Source organism: Lissotriton vulgaris, chromosome 11 (assembly GCF_964263255.1).
Source record: "Lissotriton vulgaris chromosome 11, aLisVul1.2, whole genome shotgun sequence".
Taxonomy (NCBI): Eukaryota; Metazoa; Chordata; class Amphibia; order Caudata; family Salamandridae; genus Lissotriton; species Lissotriton vulgaris.
Genome location: NC_141699.1, coordinates 104,593,164 through 104,611,065, shown reverse-complemented (window position 1 = coordinate 104,611,065; position 17,902 = coordinate 104,593,164). Strand labels below are relative to the sequence as shown.

General features: G+C 48.8%; 1 pseudogene; it reads right to left on the bottom strand.

Moving 5' to 3' along the window:
• Nucleotides 1-16,574: 16,574 nt before the first annotated feature.
• Nucleotides 16,575-17,306, bottom strand: LOC147679054 (uncharacterized; annotated as a pseudogene).
• Nucleotides 17,307-17,902: the final 596 nt, after the last annotated feature.

Sequence of the window (17,902 nt, the reverse complement as noted above, 5' to 3'; positions counted from 1 at the left end):
GCTGGTTTTTTTTTAGGGAGAGAACAGGATAAGGGGAGACCCGACCCTTGCAGGGTGCCTGCAGACACACCAGGAGCCCTCTGGGTGGCATGCCCTGGGTGGTGGTGTCTGTGAGTGGAGATACTGATGACACCCAATTGTGGTGATGTCCAGATGCCACTGCCTTGGCCTTTCTTTCCAGGACGATTTATTATCCTTGTGAGTAGCCATGAGCTGTTGGCAACCGAGCAAACAAAAGGAGATGACGGACTTTTCACTCACCTCCAGTCACAGATCTGGGTTGAATCCATCATCGTTCTTTACCTCACTTCGCCACCCCAGTTCAGACACAGCCATATGCAAATCAGTTTTGACCCTGTGCCTCATGGAAACAGTCCAGCTCGAACTGCCAAGCCTTCCCTGGACTGGAAATAAGCATCCTGGGACCGGTTTCGGGCTAACAGCCCTCATTAGCCAGGCTAGCTGAAATCCTGTGGCAAAGTGAGCAAAGGACCCAAGTCTGGTCATACCCTGCCAACTTTTTGCTGTTGGAAACCGAGGCAGGCCTGTGCAGAGGCCACATCCTGGGATGCTCAAAGGCGCAAGTCCTGTAGAATATCAGGGAAAAAGCAAGGGGTTGGTGACCAAGAGAGAGGCCAAGCTACAGAATGGACACACAAGCATAGCTCATCTCTTTCTCTGCAGGTGGCCTCTGTAGAGAGGCCAGTTACATTATCGGCACAAGGGGGGCGCTTCCCTATTACCATGAATGTGGTCATCGCAAAGAGGCCAAGGACTGGATGAGCACATGCACAGTGCTTCCCTTTCACGCCAGGCGAGCACTCTAGAAAAGAAGCGATTAGTGTATAGAGGATGAGAGTATGGTGACACAACTTGTTGGTAATAAAGTATTTACCTCCGATAGAGCTGGGGTAGAGTCGGTTGTAAGCTTCAGACTTATGCTTGAGAATCTTCACATTTTTCCTGTTACAACGTAGCATTTTGGTCTGAAGCACTCACTCCTAACGCCTGCGAATGACTGACTCAGAGATCTCTGCAGAGACCCCGGCACTTCAAGTCTCAGCACTTACCGTGCGACCGTGAGTGTTGCTTATGAAGCATTTAAGCTGCTTCGAAGCACCGAGGGGGCCACAGACCCTATAATAGAAACACATGGGGGATATAGGAATATGGTGTTGTTGAGATATCTATATATCTACATATATAGCGCGAACTCGACCCGAAGGTATTGGAGCGCTTTACATGAGCACCAGCACAAGGACTCGTTCATTTTTGGTAGGCACGGGGATTTGCCTAGAATCACAGGATTTTGAGCCGACGCCGAGGCTCAACCCTAGTTCCCCAGCTCCAACGTCGGCAGTTCTTGCTGTTCTGCCACATCGTGTCCCTCCCTCTCCTTATTAGCGCTTTTGCGCTCCTTAGACCACGCGGGGGTGCTGTGGCTGTACAGGAGAGAGCAGGGTAGGCCACAGGGGGAATGAGACCCCGTTAAAGTGGGTATGAGAGTGTAAGAGAGAGTGGAGAAGTCTGGGCAAATCATCTAATCTCCCCATGCCAAACAAAAATTAATGTGTGCTCAAGTAACGCAACTGGTGCTCGTGTAAAGCGCTCTGATACCCGATACCGTCGGGTCAAGTTCGTGCTATATAAAAATCCGAAAAATAAATAAATAAAAGTGAACATAATATGTCAGTGCGTGTGTAGTGCTTTTCCGACCCCTAGGCCACTTCAAAGCGCTGGGCGAGAAAAGGTGAGAGGAGAAAGATCCATGACGACGCTGCAGATAGCTTATAACCCATAACAAAAACACAAGCTATTGTGAAAACTGCTAAGTGCCACAATTACACTGAACGTGGGGTCGAATCCTCTCCTTGGCGCTAGAAAGAAGCACGTAGGACTTCTCACCCCTAGATCTGCTCTGCTGAGCACGGGCCTCCTCCCTTTTATTGTCAAACGTTACCTTTTGGGTCCAGGGCTCCCTGATGGGCGGGTGCACGTGCTCCAACGTCTGGGCTTCGAAACGTGCCGACTGATCCGGGGCACCGCTGACCTTTGACCCCGAGCCCTGGCCTGCACAAGCCCCAACACGCAGGCCCCGCGGCGATCCTGGAGGTGCTGCGGAATGTGCAGCCTGGAAGGCGGCCTGAGAGCCAGGGTGCGTGCGTGCGTGAGTGCCTGGGCCGGGGGCGGCTGCTCCTAAGTGCTGGTGAAGTGATATCGGAAGCTCGCGCCTAATGAGCGCCTTGTCACTTCTCTCTGTTCTGGGTCACGTCGACTCCCAAGCTCTTGTCTGGTCGCCTAGAAACGCAGATTCCGACCGTCGAGGCACGAAGACCGGCCTGGGCCGCTCTCTCTCTCTACCCATCCTGGGGCCCTGATGTGGAACACTATTGTGTGGCCACGAAGTCTGCGATTCCCAAAATCACAGGGTTGGCTGCTAAAGGCGTTTTCTTAGAAGAGGATGTGGCGTGACGGCCAGAGTTACCGGCTTTGGAACTGGGCAACCAGGTTTGAGGCCCAGCCTCGCCTCAACCACCTCCTGTGATTCTGGGCAAATCACTTAATCTCCCTGGGACAGATTTACAAGCCCCTTGCGACACTTTGCGTCACTTTTAACATGGGAAAAGTGACGCAAAAGTGACACAAGAGGCTTGTAAAGTTGTCCCACTAGTGCCTAAAAAACAGTGAAAAACAAAGAATATATAAGGTCCGTGTGAAATGCAACTGTTGCTGGTGTAAAGCGCTCCAATACATCTAGATTGATTTTGCGCTATATAAAACTGCAAGAATAACAAATAGCATTTTGTAATTCGGAAACATGTTACCAAATCACAAAATGGGTCTAGAAAGACTTATAGAATTGTTATTTAGAAGTCGTGTGTCTGGATGCCATTTGGAGGTGGTCAGGGGTCGCAGCTGATACCTCTGTCCTGCTCCCTGCTACTGCTTGCACTTCCTTTGCGACTCCTGGCCTCAGAGGAGGCAAAATTGCCGCCTCTGAGGCCAGGGGTTGCAAAGTAAGTTACAAAATAGTGGAGCGCTCCTCATATGTACATCGCTGCTGTCATCATAATCCTAAACAGTTGTCCATATCTATTAATGCATCATGGTATACAAAAAATGTGTGTTGCTTGAGTGGTATACAGATGGTCTTTCAAAAATCAACTTCAGACATTCAGATATGTTTTTTTTTACTTGAAATCAGTATCACACAGAATTGTTATACTTCATATCATCACTTTATATTCCATCATTCGTTTGTCATTTGTTTATACATAGAATGATTTGATCACAAATTATATGTACATTGCTGTGCATTTCCTTGATTCACAGGTGCAGTTGTTGTGGTGACCCTCTCTGGAAGTATTACTGTTGGTGCCTCGTGGATGATCTCAGCCGACACGTGTTTCGTCCTTTAAGGACTTTTTCAAGGCTATGCTCCGTTATAGTATTTCCAATCCAAAACTATTTGTCACTCTCACTCGTGCCAAAGTGGGCAGATGAAAACTCCCAGTAAGATCAATATAGTTCCCTTCGAGCGAAAAGAGTACAAATGTAAAGGTCCTTGCTGGGCAATCCACAGCGTGCACTGGATATTTGCAAGCAGCTGTTAATTTCCGTAATATATAAATACAGACACTCCCAAACCCTGCTCTTGATGCGGACAATGGTAAGTCTTAGAGTTCAGCGTTGTAGTTGCAGCTGTACTTGTGGTATGTTTGGCGTCCGAAAACAGCAAGAGTTGGAAGCCTCTGACTGCCACCACAAAGGAAGTGCCTGGAGAAGCAGGGAGCAAGCCAGAGGTCTCAGCTGCGACCTCTGACTACCCCCAAATTCAGCAGCAAGGCTTATTACAGGTTCTAGAAAATTTGATCATATCTCGCCTCACCTGAAGGCCTTAAACTGGCTACCGTACGAAGCTAAAGTACAGATGAAAATGGCATGTATCACTCATAAAGCGATTCATCACAACACACCTAAATATCTAGCCCACAAAATAGAAATATCAAGAAGAAACAGACTTGTCAGGAGTGCCAATTATCTACTCCTGAAACCTCCTATCTTTAAAAAGAAAAAAACTTATGAGAGAACTTTCTCAGGCGTAGCTCCCAGGATATGGAACTCCCTTCCGGCAAATATCAGAAAAATAACAAACACGATAACATTCAAGAAGGAAATCAAGAACCATCTTATGAGCAAGTTCCTCCCTTAACAAGACAAAATCTACCGAAGACGTGCCGCTGATTATTACATTATACCCTATATGGAAGCAGGATGTGACTGACCGATCCGCAAAGAAATACCACCTCAGCTCATTGTAACTTAAATCTCAATTAAGTCCATCCAGTTATCGTTTTCCACTTACAGACTTGGACGACCCTATTGTATTAAATATATTGTGTTTGTAACCCAGACCATATGATGTTAAGCACTCTGATACCCACGGGTCATGTTCGCGCTATAGAAAACTGTAAATAAATAAATAAAATAAATAAATAAAAATGACATCCATGGGCTTTTGTTTAGGCTGTTTCTTCCACAAAACGATTCGCAATGGTATGTAATCCGTAATCTGGTTGCAAAACATTACTCTGGGATTGGATTGTAAATTGTAACACATTAGCAAAAGAGAAGGGGCCCCAATTGGAATCCTTCCCCTTTGTGTAGGTAAATACATTTGCTGGGAAGTAATCAGTGGTAGAGGGAGATCCCTGCCAATTCTTAAACAAACAAACCCTCCCTCTCTCTCTTCTTTTTAAATGTAGCCCGTTTTATTTAAGGAAAACGGGTTGAATTAAAAAATATACTTATTTAAATGCGATCCCAGAGTTAGTGACCTCCTGATACCAGCGGGCTTCCAACCGTGTGATGGCATTGAATCGTTGTGAGTCACAATTTGCGGTCTAACTCATGAATATTGGTGAGATTGCAATCCACTGAAAAGTCAGAATTTTGAGCACTGATTTATTAGTAGATAGGTTGGGTTGCAAAATTCTTATACATTTGCAGAAAGTTGGTGCTCAATTTGCGACTATGTTTTGCAAATGGAAATTTCCGAAATAAGGCCTTGGTCTCCTGCTCTCAGTAACTGAGTTCTCAAGAGTCCAAGGGTTATGCATGAGCAGTTCAGATTTTAATTGCATTCTGAAAACTGCATTGTCAGCTACTGGCAAGATACATGTATGTTCTATGATACTTACCATTTTGCCCCGTTTTCATTTTTTAGGTCTTGTCTAAGAAAAGCACACGCTCTGTCTGTTAAAAGACATATTGCTAATTTATAGTGGACTAAGAGCCGGCCATTGCTTTCCGGAGGTTTGCTTTATAATTAATCTCATTTGCTTGCTTCGTATGTTCGCCACATTCTGTGATATTTCCTTCCTGTTTTGGTGTTTGCCCCTCCAATGGAGCATGGATCCATTACTTGTGTCCCTCCACTGTTCGTTTTTCAGGTGAAACTTTTTTCTTTTACTTTAAGCTCTCTTCTCTTCAAGAATGCATATTCCCACTATCTCCCTCGTGTAGTTTCTGTTCCTCTTTCTCATCCGCCTGATTCTCCTCTTTCTCGATCTCCCTCCCTCAGTTGGCAATCTTGCTTCCTCTCCGCTCACTCCGCTTTGTAGGAAGCTGGGTTTCTGTTGCAGTAACCCCCCCTACTTTTTGCCAGATTTCTGATGCGCTTTGGCTTGATGTGCCCTGTGTCCCTGCCAATCAGGTTCCCAGGGCCTGTGTTCTTTCCCAAAACTGTACCTTGTACCCCTAATTGGCACCTCTCTGGTCACATGTAAGTCCCACGAAAAAAGGTGCCAGGGGTACCAATGGCACTGTGAGGGAAGGCCTCTAAGAGCTGCAGCACATATTGTGCCACGCTTAGAGGTCATGTACCTTAACACACACACACACTGCCAGTGCATACTTCTTGTTTTAATGCAAAGAAAAGTGAAGAGTCGACATGGCACTGTGTGCCATGTCTGCAACCCATTGCTTATGGTTAGGTAAGATACCCCTCTAGCTGGTTGCACTTTACCACTGGTGAGGGTACAGCTGCATAAGCACTGTAACCCTACAGTGTCTAAAGTCCATTCTTAGATATTGTTAGTACAGTAAAGCCATATGGAGTATATGGTCTGGGAGTTTATCATTACGTACTCTACAGCACCATAATAGCTTTACTGACTTCTGTGAAGTTTGGTAGCAAACTTTTCAGCATAATAAACCACACTGATACAAGTGTGGGATTTATTATACAATGAACTCAGAGGTCATTTTAGAGATGCTCATTGAAAAACAACCAGCCGATTGTTGGTTCGCTGACTGGTACACACCAGCCTGCCACCACCAGACATGTTTCTGGATCACTGTGTTGAGAGCTTTCGCTCCCTGGGCCCAGAAACAAAGCCTTTCCTGGGCAGAGTTGTTCACACCTACCCCAGGCCAGGAAACGCCATCTGTGGCAGGGGAGCTTCAAAGGCCTTGTAACCTTTGTAACGTGAGCCCCAGCCTCTCCTGTTATCAGGAGCAGGCCCCCTTCTTGTCTCTTCTCCTTTTCGGTGGGAAGACAGGTGGGAAAAATTAGAATAGCCCAGAAGGCAGGTGGCAGGCACGCTCCAATCAGGATTAGGGATTGTGCCCACTCCCCCACATGGGGTGAGCATACCAAGAGTGTAGTCAGTCAGGTCAGTAGCCCAGTAGCCCATTGGCTACAGACCTCAAGTCCCCTAAAATGCCCCTAAATACAGTATTTAGGTGGCATTTTTGAACCAAGAAGACAGATCCCTGCAACCTATGAAGAAGAAGGACGAAAGATGACTCCCAGCAGAGGAGACTCCAGAGAAGAACTCACTTGGCCCCAGCCCTACCGGCCAGTCTGCAGTTTCCAGAGATCCTGCACCCAAAGTCGCCTTGTCCTGCAGCCAGCAACCTCCAGAACCCCTGGGAGGACTGAGTGCCTTCCACAAAGACCGCAACTCCTATATACAACAGCTCTAAGAATCTCCAAAGCAAAACTCAGAGCCTGCTGAGGACAAAGAAACTCGACGCCTGTGTCCACCACTGCACCCTTAGCCTATGGCCCATGTTCGAGTGGCCCACCTGTCCCAGCGAGGTCCCCCAGAGCTCCAGAGTCCGAGTCCACCGTGGGTTGACCCCTCCGGAACTCCCCGACGTTGCCTGCAGCCTCTGCACTGAGACCACCCCCAACAGCGAGAGGCCTGGTAAGGTCAAATTTGACCTCAAAAGACACCCCTACATCCAGCCACCCTGCACCCTGGAGAACAGAGCCCGAGGTGCAGCTACGTCCTTGAGCCCTCCAACTTACCTGCCCAGCTGTTGGTTCTTCCCATACGTCTTCCTGGACCGAGCCTGCAGCCAAAATCCCAAACCGCCTATGGGCCGGGATGCCCGCCACCCCTTCCACCACCAATCCCAATGGGAGGAGACATACACAGTTTGAACTTTTGGAAGGCGGGGGGGCCTCACGACCCCCCCCGGCCATATTTATTAAAATATGAAACAAAATGTAAAACTTTAAATTAAAAATGTTTCATGTATCATGTACAAATTCAACTTCCATTACATTTGATGAAGACAGGTATTCAAGCTAACCTTAACAAATCTCTAATACAAAGATTTCCTAACCGAGTCTAACATCATGACATAATGCATTCATACAAATTTGTACATCCTAACGTTAGGGGCCAACGGCAAGGTCTTAACCGGTGTCAGGTCCCTATCACCAAATTCCCGCCCTCACGTGTGAGTGGCGCATGCGCAGAGGACTTTACCCTCGTAGCCAACTGTAACTTCCCTTATCGTGGGGGCCCCCTTTTACTCGACACCATCTTAAGGTCGTCCGAGTTCCCGTGTGGGGTATCCGTAAGAAAGACAGCGTGGACTCCCCCCCCTTTCCCCGCACTCTCTTCCGCCGTAGCGGATATCTGGCCCCCGGGAAATTCTGGGGAGGGGCATATAGCCATCTCCCCCTGGGAGGGGCCTATTGCCGTCTCCCCCTGGGCGACCCATCCGTAATGGGTGCCGCCCCCCATGGGAGGGACCAATGGCCGCCTCCCCCTGGGCGCTCCCATCCATAATGGGTGCCCCCCCCCCCCTAGGGACCTTGAAATCACTGCTCACCGATCATGACCTTACCGCCCGACCGAAGGCTAAATAAATACGACAGTTAGTTACCTACTAGGGAAAAAAAAAACTATGCTTACTCTTAAAGTACAGCTCGATATATGAAAATGACTTTAACATTGCTACAAAGGAGAAAAGGTCCTAAAGCACAGAACGTTCTTTATTGGATACATTCCTTGACATTTCTACAAAGGAAAAAAGGCCTTTAAGCAAGTAATCAGTTACATGCATACTCTTGGCATCGACTTATGATGAAGGCAACGAATCCCACAAGACATGTTTTATTACAATCAAATTGCAACCTATAACTTTGTTTACTCCAATATTTCTTGCCACAGGGGCTGGTGGGTGGGTCAAAAAACTGCAGCTTGTTCCCTTGAGGGCTCACGAGCGACGAGTGGTGCACCCTTCAGTGCGCAGGAACAAGAGGACGCTTCCCTAGATTCCCGCGCCTTTTATCCAGCAGCGGGAAGGCGGGGCCGCGACCCCATCCCGCCCATAGGTCCACGGACTTCCGGGCGGGTGTTTAGGACAACCCTTTTAGGCTACGGGGGCGTGCTCCGACCACACCGCTATGGGCATAACGGCGTGGACACGCCCCCCGCCCGCAACGGTTTCCCGGGGGATCGGGGCACCCGGCCATACGTTCGGGGTGACCGAGTGGTCTCCCCTTTCCATATGGGCCGGGATGCCCGCCACCCCTTCCACCACCAAGTCCAATGGGAGGAGACAGACACAGTTTGAACTTTTGGAAGGCGGGGGGGCCTCACGACCCCCCCGGCCGTATTTATTAAAATATGAAACAAAATTTAAAACTTTAAATTAAAAACGTTTCATGTATCATGTACAAATTCAACTTCCATTACACTTGATGAATACAGGTATTCAGGCTAACCTTAACAAATCTCTATCACAAAGATTTGCTAACCGAGTCTAACATCATGACATAATGCATTCATACGAATTTGTACATCCTAACATTAGGGGCCAACGGCAAGGTGTTAACCGGTGTCAGGTCCCTATCACCAAATTCCCGACCTCACGTGTGAGTGGCGCATGCGCAGAGGACTTTACCCTCATAGCCAACTGTAACTTGCCTTGTCGTGGGGGCCCCCTTTCACTCGATGCCATCTTAAGGTCGTCCGAGTTCCCGTGCGGGGTATCCGTTAGAAGGACAGCGTGGACTCCCCCCTTTCCCCGCACTCTCTTCCGCCGTAGCGCATATCCGGCCCCCGGGAAATTCTGGGGAGGGGCATATAGCCGTCTCCCCCTGGGTGACCCATCCGTAATGGGTGCCGCCCCCCCATGGGAGGGGCCAATGGCCGCCTCCCCCTGGGCGCTCCCATCCATAATGGGTGGCGCCCCCCCCCTAGGGACCTTGAAATCACTGCTCACCGATCATGACCTTACCGCCACAGGCCAGATAGTTGACCGACTATCTGGCCCCCCCACACCTCCTATAGGTCATGTCTCCTCAACCCCACTAGCCAAGCTATCATGTCTCCTATAAATAAGTCATTCCCCACCCTGGACAGGTGAACCCCATCATCAGAATAACAGTGATCGCCCCAGATGCACCCATGAGATATGCTTTGAAGATGAGCAGAGCAAAACAATTTCTCCATTTTGTTGTTGACCCTCTTTACCGAATGGTTCAACGCTGTTGTGGACAAACCACCCCGCCATACCCTTCTCGGAATCATGTGAGACCAAGCTATTGTACATCCCGGGAGCGTCTTTGCTAACCAACTAACTGCAGAAAGTATATGCTCAACTAAAGCTCGTCTGCCCAGTCTTACCAAGTCATTGCCCCCAATGTGCACTATGACTACAGATGACGGTGACCTGTGCCGCCCTAGTAATTCTTCCACAAAACTTTGTAGTCGGTCAATACACAGGCCGCCCTTCCCATGGAAGGACACCCTGAACCCATATTCCTCAGATGTGTGGATCGCATCACCTGTCTTGAATATGTCCCCAGCACGCCTCACGTATGAGTGGCCCACGACCCAGACCACTCGGCTTCCATTCCTTGTTCCTGAAGTGGTGGTTAGCTGGTACTGGGCCGGTCCGAATTTCCGCCCTGCGTCACAGGCTCGTGAAACTGTAATCCAAACAAAAGACAACAAGCGTGAGTGCACTTCATCAGTAACTTACAACATGTGCAGTCGCACGTACCTCTTGAAACAATTTGAAGACCAGCGGCCTAACTGCTTAACATTGTCTGCCTGCAGACCTTGAGCTGTAGCTTCAGTAGTGGCCCCTATCCTGAATGAATGGGTCCCAAAATCACTCGAGTTCAAGCCCGCCGCTGCAATCGTGATTGCCAGCACCCTCTGAAACTGAAACCTTGTCAACGGGGTGCCGTCCGCATGTCGCAGCAAGGCCCCCCCCCCACGTTGTCAACCTTTGTTTTAGGTAGGCCTCAACATGTCTCACTGGACAACCGGGACTACCTGGAGCGCGCTGCAACACAACGCTATTCCCCTGGGGCTCCTGGTCCGTCTTTGACCTGGCTATCGTGATCAGCACAGAATCCCCCCTTACTTGGATGTGATCCCTGCGCAGACCTCCTTCCGTATCTCTTTTGTTGGCAGCCACTAGTTCGCTCACACGCAGGGCCCCATAGAACGCCAATGCGAACGCTGCCCGGAACAGTATAACCTCGCTAGGTGAGGAGCATGTCTCCTCTAGTTTAGCCAGCAAGGAGGTCAACTTATCAAATCCTATTGGGTGCCTGTTATCCTTTCTGCACCCTTCTAAGCGCCGCCAGCCGCGCAGAGCTTTCCTGACTAGAAAAGAGTCCGTCGGGTCCCTGATCCTATGGAGCTGAGCCATAAATGATATGGCGGCCTTATACCGACTTGCGGATGCCGCCAACCGGCCTTCCTCATGAAGTGCCACTAAAAATTGGATAAAGGACTCCTCCTGACCCCATATATGCTCCCCTGCCGGGCCCAAAAAGGCGCAGTACGAGCGGAACGCCCCTTCATAAGCTTTCCTTGTCCTGGGCGCTAAACTGGCTGCCACGAGGTTTTGTAGTCCGGGGCGCCGATTTGCCATAGTGCTTCGGGAAATGGCGCTGCCACTAGCTCCGCTGAGGGTAAACAATTCCTGAAAGCCTGCATTTTGAAACGAGAGAGCGCATCAGCTGCATTATTCAGTACACCCGGCACATGTTTTGCCCTGAATTGTACGTTCAATCTCAAGCATTTCAACACAATTTCCTTCAACAATCGCAATATCCATTTGCAGCGTTCTGCCTGCTGATTAATGCACTCAACCACAGTCATATTATCGGACCAAAATACCACCGAGCGGTCTCTGAACTCCTCCGGCCATGCCGACAGAGCCACCCAGATGGGGAAGAGCTCTAGAAAGCCGATGTTACTCATCAAACCGCTTGTTTCCCACCATGCTGGCCATCTTTGAGCCGACCAATGGTTCCTGAGGATCGCGCCAAACCCCACGCTGCCCGCCGAGTCGGTCCATAACCCTAGTTCCGCCGACGAGGCCAGGGGTTTGCTCCAGACCACTCGGCCGTTGAAGTCCGCCAGGAATGCCAGCCAAATGAGCATGTCCTGGCGAACCTCCGCTGACAGTCTCGTGCGATGGTGCCCTTCCTTGAGGCCTACCATGGACTGGTCAATGGATCGTGAGAAAGGGTGAGCCATCGGTATCACCCTTAATGCAAAGTTAAGCTGACCCACTGTTTGCTGTAATTGGTGCAGTGTCACTTTCTCGTTCCGGAGACACTGCAACAAGGACGCCCTGAATTTGGCGATCTTCTCCGCCGGCAAGCGGAAGCAACCCTCCACGGAGTCTAGTTCTATGCCCAAAAACTCCAGGGAGGTAGTTGGCCCGACTGTCTTACCTGGCGCCAATGGTACCCCGAAACCCCGCATGAGCACGCAGAAGTCCTGCAATGCCCGTGCACAGTCCTGAGTGCCCGCTGGGCCAAGAAAGAGGAAATCATCAAGATAATGCATCACATGTTGGTGCCCTGTGGCCTTTGAGAACACCCACTCCAGAAACGAGCTAAACATTTCAAAATAGGCACACGAAATTGAACAACCCATTGGCATGCACATATCCATGTAGTATTTCCCCTGAAACGTAAAACCCAGCAAGCGCTGATCTTGGGGATGCACCGGAAGCAACCTAAATGCAGATTCAATATCCGACTTTGCTAACAATGCACCGGGGCCTAGGCGATTCAACATTACCACTGCGTCATCGAAAGATGCATACTTTACACTGCAAATGTCAGGATCGATCGCCTCATTGACGGAAGCCCCTTCGGTGCCGACAAATTATGTATGAGCCTGTACTCCCCCGGGCCCCTTTTAGGCACCACCCCTAATGGGGAACATACAAAATCAGCCGTTGGTGGGTCACAAAAAGGTGCTGCAACCCGCCCCAAGCTAACCTCCTTGGCGATCTTGTTGGCGGCAACCGCCGGGTTGCGCTGAACGGACAGTTGGTTCTTACATGAGGGGGCCCCCCGAAAATCACCCGCCGGGATCCTGAAGCCATCTCGCAGGATCCCAGCGGACGCATGATCAGGGTATCTGTTCAGCCATGGGGTCAAAGCCAGGATATCTACGGGCGAAGGTGTGGACTTCCGGGGCACCGTATCAATCCTGCTTGGTACCCCCTTTGCCTCCGGTACCATTGGCTCTGGATCGGCAGCTAGTTTCAGGGTGTGAGGTGTTACCACAACTGGAGCACGCATGCCTGAAACTTCACGTTCCTTGCGGCCTGCTACACGTCCCTTTATTGAAACGCCAACACACTCCTCGCTTATTTCCGTTCCCGCCCGATCTAGGCTGAGACTCCCCCCCCCGTAGTTTGGCCGAAAGGGCTGCGACTGTTTCTGTGGAAAGGCCCTGGAACCGTTTGTGCTCGACCCTGAACCACCCGCTGATCCCGGCAAGAGCTGCGCATGCCAAGATACTGTATCCAAACAATCCCAAGTCAGTGTTTCATTAAACTCTTTCGCTTTTCTAAACGCCATGTCATACCCTTTCCATTCTTCTCCTCCATACTTCTCATGGAAGCTCGTGATCCTGCTCTGGTAACAAGCCAGGTCACTCAACAGTTCCGGTGTACGTTCAGGGATAATCGCTACAAAAATAGAAAAGGCCCTGATCCAGTTCATCATCGACTCCTCGACCCTGAATTCCCCCATTTTTGCCCGCCATACACTGGGGTCCCATAAATCCTTGTGAGTCTTGGCATATTCTAACTCTCGGTGATCAGTCAACAATGAAAACATGTTTATATATTTATTGGCCCACACCATCTCCTTAGTAACCATGGGAATATGTTGCGCCAAGCTTTCCCGCCTTGAGGGTACCGCGCCCTCGCCCATCATGTTACACTTCCAGCCGTGTCCGCCGACTTATTCTGGTTTTCGCCCGCGACCACCTTCGCCACCTGTCGAGAAATAGAAGGCACGTTCGCCGCCCCAGCACCCCTTGTCTGCCTTAACTGCTCAATAATCAGTCTAGCTTCTTCGGCCGGGTCTTCCACAGCCGCCGATCCCCCGGCTCCCTTCTTTAACCAGGGTAACACAGCCGCCACTGAAGCGCTAATTCGGGAGGCATTTGGTTGTTATCCAGCGGTGTGATAACCACAGGGATTGGCAATCCCCCATCCGGTGTGGGTACCGGGCTGGACGCTGGTGATACTGGGACCGGTGGGACCTCCATCGGGACTGGGGCCTCGCTAGGACCCGCTTTCCCCTTCTTCTTTTTCCCCTTATCCCCCCCTGGAGTAATGTTTGGCAAAGCAGGCCCTACGATCCTCTTAGGTTGCCCTGAGGGCCCCGCTTGGGCCTCAACTTGTTTCCTGAGGGCTGCTAAGCCGCGACCCAGCTGGTCTACTTTACCGAACTTCCTGCCATCGCCGACACTTGGTTCACCAATGTGCGCAGCATTCGTTCCATCTCGGAGCTCTTTCCAGCCTTCTTACCAGGCATGTCCGCGTTCAACGTTAGCTCAGCCTGCCCTCCAGAAGTGACTTGGACTCCAGCTACGCCTTGACGACTGAAACAGAAAAAACAATGAGTACACGTTCAAAAAACTGCAGCTTGTTCCCTTGAGGGCTCACGAGCGACGAGTGGTGCAGCCTTCAGAGCGCAGGAACAAGAGGACGCTTCCATAGATTCCCGCACCTTTTATCCAGCAGCGGGAAGGCGGGGCCGCGACCCAATCCCGCCCATAGGTCCACGGACTTCCGGGCGGGTGTTTAGGACAACCCTTTTAGGCTGCGGGGGCGTGCTCCGACCACGCCGCTATGGACATACCGGCCGGACATGCCCCCCGCCCCCAACGGTTTCCCGGGGGTTAGGGGCCCCCGGCCATACGTTCGGGGTGACCGAGTGGTCTCCCCTTTCCAAACTCCTGTTGAAAACAACAAGGCACCCGATGCTAAAACAGCACCCTGCACCCGACAACCCCTTTGCGGCTGTGGGTGCCTGTGTTCTAAATCGGATCCCCATTTACCCTGAACTTATGTCCAGGAGCTTTGCTCCCAAAACCTTGTGGCCTGCTCGTGAGCAGCTACCAACCGGAGCCCCCTTATCCCCCATTGAATAACATTGGACCTCAGCACTCTGCACCAAGTGCCGCTGAGGGTGCTTTGAGAGTGCATCCTTGTCCCTGGGGGAACCCTGGTTCTAACCCAAGAAAACCTACTCCAAAACCATAGTACTTACCGTTAAACCGATAACACTGTTTTCTCCCATAGGACTGCATTGGCTGCTTTTCTGTAAAAAATCTTCTGTGTGTGGAGTTGGTTTGTATGAAACCTTAAGACACTGCAAATGTACAAAAACTGATTTACTTATGTTTTATCTAGGAAATGTCCCAGTGTAATAACTAGACATGTTACACTGAGTAGAAAAAGTAACTCAAAAAGTAATATGTAAAGTAACTTGAAAAGTAATCTGAAAAGCAATTCAACTGTTTTATAAGCAAATGATTTGCCTGTAAACCAATCCAACTGCATTCCAACTGTATTTCACTGCATAATTCCTGCAAAGTATTATCCTAGCTTTGTTCTAGAAAATAAAACATAACTAAATAATATTTTTATACAACCAAATTCGTCTGAGTTCAGTCTTTGAGTGTGTGACATCATTTCTTGCCTGAGTGTGTACAATAAATGCTTAACACTACCCTCTGATAAATCCTTACTGCTCGCCCACACTACCACAAATAGAGAGTAAGGTATTATCTGCTTTTACCTCTGCCAATCTTTGGGGTTCCACTGGAGTCTGTGCACAGTATACCTTACTTTGGTGATATATATACAGAGTCAGCTTCCTACAACCTTACATTGTCGTTCTTGCTTACCACCTCCATCTGTTATATGTGTGCTTCCCCATCCTGTCTCTCTTGTCTATTTCCCCATCCCTGCCCGCCTACCTTCAGTTGTCCGTTTGCTTCCCCATCAAAGCTGATCATCGCCTGCCTGCTCGCTTCCTCATCCCCTGCACTTCGTTTTCCATGTGGTTCCCCATTGTTGACACTCTTGTGTCCTTCTGTCTTTCCAGTTATCCCTCTGTCTGTGTTACCTCATCCCCGTCCGCTCCTCCCAACCCACTCATCTGTTTGTTTTTTATGTGCATAAGCGCTTCATCAAAAAAGCGCTTTAGCACTATATTAAAAAGCACATTTTGCACTACTCTTTATTTACTAACCCATCTCGTATTGGTAAATAAAAAGAAAAAATCCTCACTTTATTTTGCAGGCACGCATATCCATGTTGGTGTTGCCGGACGAAAGAAAAAGATGACAACTTCTGTTGGTAATATATTATAAAGTTTATATAAAGCGCGAGGAAGGTCAGTCAGCTCTGTGGGGCTGGAATCAGAACTGTAACTGATAATGTGGTGTACAGTTTCTTTTATACATGTGCAATCGTAAATACGTCATACATTTCCATAATTAAAAAAGCATTTGCTTGAGCACAACGTTATATCAAAAAGTGATACTTTCTGCACAAACAGCTAATCACACGTTTATGGAATGCGACTCATGTGCATGTGTTATTCGTTGCGCTTCCACACCACTGTTTGTACTACTGGTTGTCCTTGGCTTGTCTCTTTGAAGCATAGCAATGCTCTACTTCCTACATGTCTAACGCTCTACAAGGCCTGATCCCCCACCTATCCTGTGCTTAAATGTTACTTCATCTAGATATTTTCTCAAAGACTTGTTCTCGTAATGCTGGCTTGTAACTTTCCTTTTCTGCTCTGTCTAATTATAGTTCTCTATTCTACCGAAGCTCATGTCTTATTTCCCTCCCCCCAGGTCCTCACTCCATTTGTATGCTTTCTATTCTACTAGCTTAGGCCTGTATTTGTCTTTCAACATGTACATCTGTACGCAATGTTCCTCTGATTCTTGCATTGACATGAATGAGTCTTCTTAATTTTCGACATTCACCATAGCATTCCCCCCTTTAGTTGACTTTTCAAATATTTCTTCACCTTTCCTTTTGCTTGGAGTTATCAATGTGTATACATTCTTCTCAACATCCTGCATTTTATTGACCAACCTATTAGTGAACATCCCTCATAACTTCTGACTAACCCTTTAACAACATCCTATCACTATCTGGATGACACAGAACATCAAGAGCAATATCACAAGAACAGACAACAAGGCCTTAAATAATCCTGACATCAAGAATGGTACCCGAGTGAACCACTCGGCAAACCATTTGTCGGGGGCACCTCCCTCGTCCACCATCTTCTATTGCAAGGTATGCAGATTTTGTATGGCCTCTGTTAGTGTTCATTTGTTGGTGTCATTGCCTGGGATGTACTTGCAACAGGTAGTCTGTATCTTGGTACATACCCCTCCTCCCATAGCCGTCATTAAGTCTAACACATATCTGTGCTGCATAATGATTACTCTTATCACTCGCAATTCTTCTTTGATTGCGCTGAAGTCATCTTCACTGGCATTGATGGCCTTCATTAACTCCCAGAGGGTAATCTGAAGCCAATGTGTGGTTGCTTTGATGAACTGAAAGATGCTTCGGAAGAAGAACTGTGCATCATTAAACAGCCTGTGCTCTTGCAGGACATCTTCCCAGTCGGTAGTACCATAATTCTCTGCAGTTCTCTTCCTCCGATGATGGTGCAGGAAGGTCATTGGACCGGTTTTTGAACGGTCATGCAGTTCAGAAATGTCGACTCCTGGAATCACTAGTGTGGGAGTGTGCACAGGGATCAAAGAGCGGAGTCCTTCCTATCCTGAAGGAAATCACGCATAGTCACTCACCACAGTTCCAATAAAAATCCATTAGGGTGGAGGTGCCACATTGCATGTCAACGTTATATCTAGTGACATTGCAATTGATGTTCCTTCCCACTGGGACCGTTCCATTTCACACAAAGAGAAAAGATGGATTTTCTACCTGCTTGAAAGTTGTAGGTGTTTCTACCCAAGTTAGTCTAGATATATTCCCATCTCACACTGCCTGACACCTTTGTCTTTTGCTATTATCAGTCTGGTATCCCTTCCATAAAATAAGGGCCCCACATCCAAATGAAGCGCAATGATGCTAATGACCATGAACGTATACTGATTTATTTACTCAAAAATATGGCCTTTTCTGACAATTGTGGGGCCGGGGTGTAGCGGAGTAATTCTTGCAGAACAGCGTAGGCCGGGATACCCCTAAAAATCCCTGCTGCAGTATTTTAGCTTTCCAAGTTTTATCCTTGTACTTCATAATCCCTGCCTTA